The following is a 7688-nucleotide window of genomic DNA, read 5'->3' as shown; positions in this document are numbered from 1 at the left end:
CATACAGCTCATTCTTACAAGTTTACAATGCACATGATATTGCAGTAGATTTCCTCTAATAGATCAAAACTATAGAGTACAATATTGCCAAGTGACAATTTACCATGTAGTTTTCAAGATGAAGTTGAAATTGTTAATGGACGACATACAGTAATTACCCTAAGTAAAAATACGTGTTCAATGTATGGACATATCCCCCCATCTAATAAAAAGCAGCCTCAAACTCTGCACAATGGGTTTGTCAGTGAATTTCACAATTTAATATATGGACATTATGAAGATTATTACAACCATGACTTTATCCACACGACTGTGATAGTACAGAAGAAAATGTAAATAAATCAATAATTGTTCACTATATGGCTATATTAGCCCTGTTCTAGGGCCTGAACCCCTGCATGGGGCTATACATTTACATGTAGTGGCTCATTTTACCTAAAAATTTTGTTTGCACTGATGTAATCAAAATAAATGTTTACTTGATCTCTCCATAATGACTTCAATGACCGTACAATGTACATGTAATAAAAACAAACACAAACGATATACCGTTTTTATTTTTTTCAAAAGCATATAATTAATCATTTCACCACAGTGACTGTGAACCTCTCGGTTAGTGGATATATTTTTTGAAAAGTTGGCTGATAGAATAAAAAAAAGAGGCGTGGGTTTTATATGATGTTCCCCCTCATTTGAAATAACCAAATCTTATTATATGTTCCTTGTTTTTGGTATAATCTTGAAGAAATGACTATTTCTATACTTTAAAAAAAATTATTATTCATGAATGTATTTAGAACGAATACTAAAAAAAATCACGAGGCCTATCCACACGCCTCCACAAATAAATGACAGTTGGGTCAAACGCGAGGCCCAGTTATTACTGGTCTGCGCTCTATCAGTGTCACCTGCGCGAAACTGGTTCTTTGCCTGTGGAATAAAAATAAGATTCTTCTATTCTATGGAAAATTCTTATATTTTCAGAATTGGCGGAACCAAGGAAGGAAATTCAGGGCTCCATTAAAATTAACAGTTGTGTGCAAAAAACTTGTCCTTTTCTTGTGTACAGATTTCGACATGAGTTTCACCAGTAATCTGTCAATTACAGTCCCTGTGAAATTTTGTTCCCCAAGAATCAATAGCAGAGCTGATTACTTAGAATTTAAATAAGTTTTTTCATTGAAGGTTTGAAATGTTTTTTCTACGGCGTTTTAGACAATGCATTTTATGATTAACTAACACATATAAAACAAATATTTTGAATTTTATTGGCTTGAAATAAAGTGAGCCCATAGTCTTTGAAAAATTAAAAAAAATAAATCTAAATCTTACGTTAAGAGCAAGAATGAGGGCGCATATTCCGGTAGGTAAGAAACAGATAGTGCCAACAATAGCGGAGAAGGTCTGGTCGTAATTTCGAACAGGAGCAGTTACCACTTCTGGTTGTTGAAATCCACCGGTTGTCTATGTAAAGTACAGGGAAAACATCAATATAAGTGTATCTATAAGAACAATTGATTTTATACCCCCCCCCCCGCAAACGAAGTGTTTTTTTTTTGGGGGGGGGGGGTTATAGAGTAATCACCTTGTCTGTCCGTCTGTCTGTGCAAAATTCGTGTCCGCTCCATATCTTTCTTATGGAAAAACATTAGAAGTTTTTACTTCACAAAAAGATTGCATATGACCTAAAGGTGTGTCATGACCTTGACCCAAGGTCATTCGGACAAGGTCAGGGTCACTGGTAGGAAGTGAAAAATTTGTGTCTGGTCCATATTATTCTTATGGAGAAACATTGGAAGTTCTTACTTCATACAAAGATTGCTTAAGACCAGGGTGTGTGTCATGACCTGACCCAATGTCATTTTTGGCAAGGTCATTGGCAGGAAAAGTGAAAAAATTCGTGTCCGTTCATATCTTTCTTATGTAGAAACATTAGAACTTCTTAAACAGAGATTACTTATGACCTGAAGGTGTGACATGACCTTGACCCAAGGTAATTTGGGCAAGTTCAATGTCGTTATTTTAAAAAAAATGCTTAATTCCTGTCTGTGTTATGTCCTGTATGAATGGAAACCATTGAAGGTTAAAATTGACACAAAGCTTGCTGGTGGGTGTCAACCGCCGCATCTTTGAAAATTGCCCCCCCCCCCCCCCACCGAATTTTTTTTTTTTGAAAAAAAAAATTGTGTGGAAAAATATTTTCGGAAAAAAAATCGGGCTTGGTATACCAAAAATTAAAAACATTTCATGGCTGCTTGACAATGTTTGTTATCTTAGGAATACAAATGTCTTCATGCATTGACAGTTAAAATAAAATTGAATTGAAAGCATAGAAATTGGTTTGTGTAATCATATAAGCATTACCAATTTTAAAGGGGCATAGTCATGAATTTGGTCAAATTATATTTTTCTGTTTTTATTTGCAATGCTTTAGTAATGCATTTTTATGATTAAAAATTGATGGAATTCAGAGTAGGTCGTAGAGTTATAAGCAAGATACATGGCTTACAATTCTTTGTCATGTAAACAAGGCTCGTGCCCTAATTTTGTTTACATAGTTTCATTATACCGGTAAAAACATTTATCAAGCCTATGTGGCTATCGTCGTTTTCATTTGAAGCATGAATAAACAGTTTCTAACGTTTAACATAGTCATTTTAGGTCTAAAACAGGAATTTTCATTTTAACATTGAACATGTAAACAAAAGCTTTGTTTGCATAGCAGAGAATCGTAAACTATGTAATTCGCTTATAACTTTTGGTTGCCTATTAAAATAAAGCCTTATCATTTTTGGGAATTGATTTTAATCAACTCTCCTATGCAGTTATTCTGACAAACCGAAAGTGAAACAGTATTTGGATAAAAGCACAAATCATCGCCGCTGACAAGAATTAGTTGCTTTTCCGTCTGTTATTGTATCCAAACGTAGCAATACTTGTATAGCTGCGACAATTTTTGAACATGTTTAAAATTCCACTACGGATGAAACCACCGTAGTACTTCCTTAGAAAAACTTACTAAACTGTTTTAGAACGTAGAAGTCCGCGTTTTAACTCCGTATAAATCCGTAGTAATTCGTATGTATCAATTTGTATCCATTCCGTAGTGCATCCGTACTAACTCCATATCATTAGATTTTCCGGTGTTAACCGTGGAAAATATTCCGTAGTAGAACCTAGGAGTTGATCTGTGAATGTGTGACTGGGGCAATATGCCCCAGTCACACATTCACGGATCAACTCCACGGTTCTACTACGGAAAATCAAATAATCGTTAATGCCCCAGTCACACATTCACAGATCAACTCCTAGGTTCTACTACTGAATATTTTCCACGGTTGACACCGGAAAATCTAATGATACGGAGTATATTAGAATTTCTTTTGGGATGTCAGAGTAGTGAGTTTTGTATTAGCTAGAGTTATTCAAAACCATCTACGTTAATTAGTTTAAAAAGTTTGAGTCAGTGAACAATTTTTTTTTTTTAATCAATTTTGATATTTCGTAAGTAACTAACTTTTGTAAAAAACTTTCATAAAAAGCACTATCCGTCGTCCTTAAATGTGTATTTTGCTGGAATGATATATTTTTACGTAAATGGTAAATTAGGCAATTCAAAATGTTGATACTAAAGCAAAAAACCCTACCTAGGCCGATATCATTTTGAAAGAAAAATTATAACATACAACGATGGTCACTTGTGATGAACTTGTCTGCAGCTGCTGAGGATGCGGAGTCCCGTATGCTGGGGGCGGGGGAATTTGGGTATTCGAATGATCATCTGAAAAAGAACATGACTATGAATTTCGTATTGATGTATAATGGAGAGAATAAAACATTGTTATCTATAAAAATTTGGGTAACAAATCTGTTTACACTGTCTGGCAGCATGAACACCCCAAATGCTTTTAAAAGTTTAAAATCACCAAAGAGAATAAGGAAATTTTACCTTCTTACTCAATTATTGATATTGTGGAATTCACAGAGATATTCGACAAGAAGGTCAAGACCCACCACTTCACAAACATATAATTATAGATTGTTACGTGATTTGTTTTGTTTTTTTTGGGAACCGACAAAGTAAAATCAAACACAAAATTTGCTTTTCCAAGGACCTAGCTGTGATTGAGGGAAAAGTAACATAATGTTGCCGACTTTAGTTTTCACTCTGCATGCTTTTGCACATTCTTTTTATGCCGTGTATTTACACCTTTTTGGAAAATTATTCCCATACAATACATGAAACGAAACGTAAACAGTTTATCCGATTTTCCCTCATTCGGTAGGTATTTGTGCTTTGATGACGTTATGATAACATGAAGCTTTGTAGAAGTACTTTGTATGAATTGACATAAAGAAAAATTAAAAGATGCATAAATAGATAGGAAAATGTGGTACATTTTGATATCATAAGATGACTTTTTAAAAAAAATTGTTTTTTTTTTACATCATTACATTGTCATTTGAGGAAAATGTCTTTTGTAGTATTTTTATAATCTACGAGAGAGAGAGAGAGAGAGAGAGAGAGAGAGAGAGAGAGAGAGAGAGAGAGAGTTATTCTGAAATCATTAATAAAATGATTTATACATACGAGCATGTTGTTCCATATCGAAATTGTTGGGTTTTGAGATTAAGGCCATGTCACGAAAAAATATAAAGATAATATAATGTTTCCTGTATTAATTCTTGGTATTGAAGTATTTATTCTTAATGTTTATATAGAATGAAATCTGTAACCTAACAGGTGATGTCCTATTTCGATATATTTACATTTTCCAGTGTCTTTGCCCGTGATAACACTACGTATCGATTTTGTACTATAAAACCCATAATACAAATGACGCCAAATTGAGGCGCCAGCGGGGTTTGCTTATTTATATTTAATCGTACGATGGCTAAAAATTATATAAATATAAGTAATAAGGAATCATTCTTTGAATATTATGAGGTGATAATTTCGGTTGGGGCGTGATGAAACCTATCATAAAGCCCTTCGGGCTTTATTGGATTTGATCACGCCCCGACCAAAATTATCACCTCATAATACTCAAAGAATGATCCTTATATCTTTCTCAGCTGATTGTTTAATAACTGCTCCGGTAACAAACTACAATATTCTGTTCAATTTAGTACAAAAGGTGTACATTTAGACTAAAATAATCAAATGGCAAGACATATTATAATTAGCTTTAATATTTAATATTCTCAACAATTAAAAAAACAATTCAAAAGGCAAGCCGTGTTGCTAAATCCTTTTAATTTAACAATAAATGACGTTTATAAAAAATAAAATTAAAAGGGTCAAATTCTACCCTAGATACTGGATGGACTTGCAAAGAGCTCTCAAGATAATATAAACCCGAAAAAAGTATGCCCCTAAAATCAACTGGAACCATTTTCTTCTGTAATTTCTTGTAATTTGATGTCTGTCTGACTTTTTACTGCAGCAGAGCGGCAGTTAACCTAACGCAATTTATCATGGTTCACGAAATGAGTTGTGAGCGACACTAGTATTATGTTTTGTCTCGCCTGGCAGTCATTCGGTCCATCTGCCATCTTTTTAATTCATTTTAAGCCGTTATCACAGTTATATGAATTTATAAGTTCATTATTAAGGACACTGTATACCCATGTAAATGAGCCTTTTCAAGTCACTCCACTTGCATATAAATATCTGATTTTTTTTTTAAATTAAGTGTTTGCTATTGTTGAATATTCTCACTTTGTTCATTGAATCATTTATTTCACCATTGAATTTCAAATCCGTCATAATATATGGCAAGTTAATATAATTTTCAAATATTCTTGTTAGGTAAAATATTATTTTAAATTGTCCATGGCAAAATCTATCTGAACTCAGAACCCATATCTTCAAAGGACACCTAATGTCCAATAAAATATTGATGTAGATTAACTTTAAGTTATCATAATTCTAATCACATAAAATAATAAAAATACCTGAGATGATGTTAATAGAAGGAAGATTTATATTATAAGCAGCTTGCAAATGGTTGTACATTTATTAAGTTTTAAGATAACAGCTTCGCCGAGCGAGATTATTCTGAATAAATATATTCTAAGAAATCAGTTCATTTAGTGTTAATATGAACCTGTAATCTTTTAAACTAGTTTATTGATAACAAAAATGAATTAATTGATAAAGATGTTGGTACAGGATAATCGGAGATGTGTCGCAGGTAGTATTATAAATTTTTTAGTATCGGTAGTAACATGGTATAACTTGCCAATAGTCATCATTACTTAAAGCAATATGAGTTGTATTTTTTAGAATTTTACTAGACTTTGACCCGTGCGTGCACGGGTTGACATTGCATATCGGAATACATTGTAGGTACATCGACACATCTTATTATTGACATTTACATAACAAAGTTAAAAGCCTACAATAATGCTATTAATTTCACTACACTTTCCTTAGTTCGAAGAATCCTAATTCTGTATTTGGAAAGTTAGAATGCCTCCCTCATACCCGTAATGTAGCAGAAAATTGCAGAATCGCTTTTGGAGAAAGTTAATGAAGTTGCCTTGATAATAACAGTCAAATGTATCACAACAAACCTTTTTGAGACTGCAAATACCTTTCAACTAAAAATTTTAATCCATGGAATGGAAGAATTCAACACCTTTTTTCACCAACGGTCACGTATTTTCTTTGTAAAACTGGGTCCGTAAGACATTTTTACAATAAAACATATGTATCTTCACTCACCTAACAAATATAATGTAACTTTTTTGCATGTAAACAAATATTTTTTGTCATCACGAAGACATAAGTAAGTACTTAGTTGAAATATATATTTGTTATTCTATACATTTCTTAATATATGAACAGAATATATAGTAAAAGTCCAATGAAAATTTACCCCAATCTAATTAAAATTAGATCCTTCACGCTCTTGTATTTGATATGTCATCAAATACGAGAGCGTGAAGGATTTAATTTTAATTAGATTGAATTTACCCGTATTTGTATTATCATTTCTGAGTTTATTCATGCAGATATGATATTGTGGAAACATAAACTAAAGATCCCGTTAGCGTGATTGTATTGAGCAAGCGCAAGATTGTAAAATCCAAAAATCCAGGTGATTTCCGGGATTTTTTAAAGGAATTTTCGTTGATTGTTAATTAGCGGAGCTTAACATTAAGAAAAAACAATCATTCTGAGAGTATTGCATAAGCAATACACGTCCCCTACCGGTTTGTAGAAATTTGTGAAAACAATGCACTGTTATGCAGAATATCATTTCTTACCGTCTCAACAGACCAACCCGATAACGAACCCGATTGTAATAACACATAAAACCCTGTCGATTAAATTTACAACACAATGCTTGACACTATTTTACAGAACTTATTTGTTTGTAAGAACAATAAAAGGAATGATCCAAGTAATGCACGATATTATTACTGACAACATACTTTCCTCGTTTATTTGATACACACCGAGCCCGATAACGAACCCGAACATTTAACATTTGGAATATAAAAAATTAATTTTCTCGAAAATATGTCAACCAGACGCTACAAAAGTGTAAACTTGATCTGAAGTTTGACATTTTGAAGCTGTTCAGCAAATTTCATATTATTCCTCAAACGCATAAAGAAAAAAAGTGTGGAAAACCGAGGTGGGACAGACAGACGGACGGACGGACAGACGGACGCAG

At 33.1% G+C, this 7688-nt stretch overlaps 1 long non-coding RNA gene across 1 annotated transcript; it reads right to left on the bottom strand.

Annotated features, from left to right (window-relative positions):
• Positions 1–575: 575 nt before the first annotated feature.
• On the bottom strand, positions 576–4636 carry LOC109618408 (uncharacterized). The gene is made up of 4 exons (XR_010714495.1): positions 4592–4636; positions 3687–3781; positions 1333–1464; positions 576–930 (listed from the first exon to the last, which is right to left on the bottom strand). It is a non-coding gene; the product is annotated as an uncharacterized lncRNA (long non-coding RNA).
• Positions 4637–7688: the final 3052 nt, after the last annotated feature.

This window comes from Magallana gigas, chromosome 6, assembly GCF_963853765.1.
Source record: "Magallana gigas chromosome 6, xbMagGiga1.1, whole genome shotgun sequence".
Taxonomy (NCBI): domain Eukaryota; kingdom Metazoa; phylum Mollusca; class Bivalvia; order Ostreida; family Ostreidae; genus Magallana; species Magallana gigas.
The sequence above is the reverse complement of the archived record's forward strand: the minus strand, read 5'-3'. Positions and strand labels throughout refer to the sequence as shown.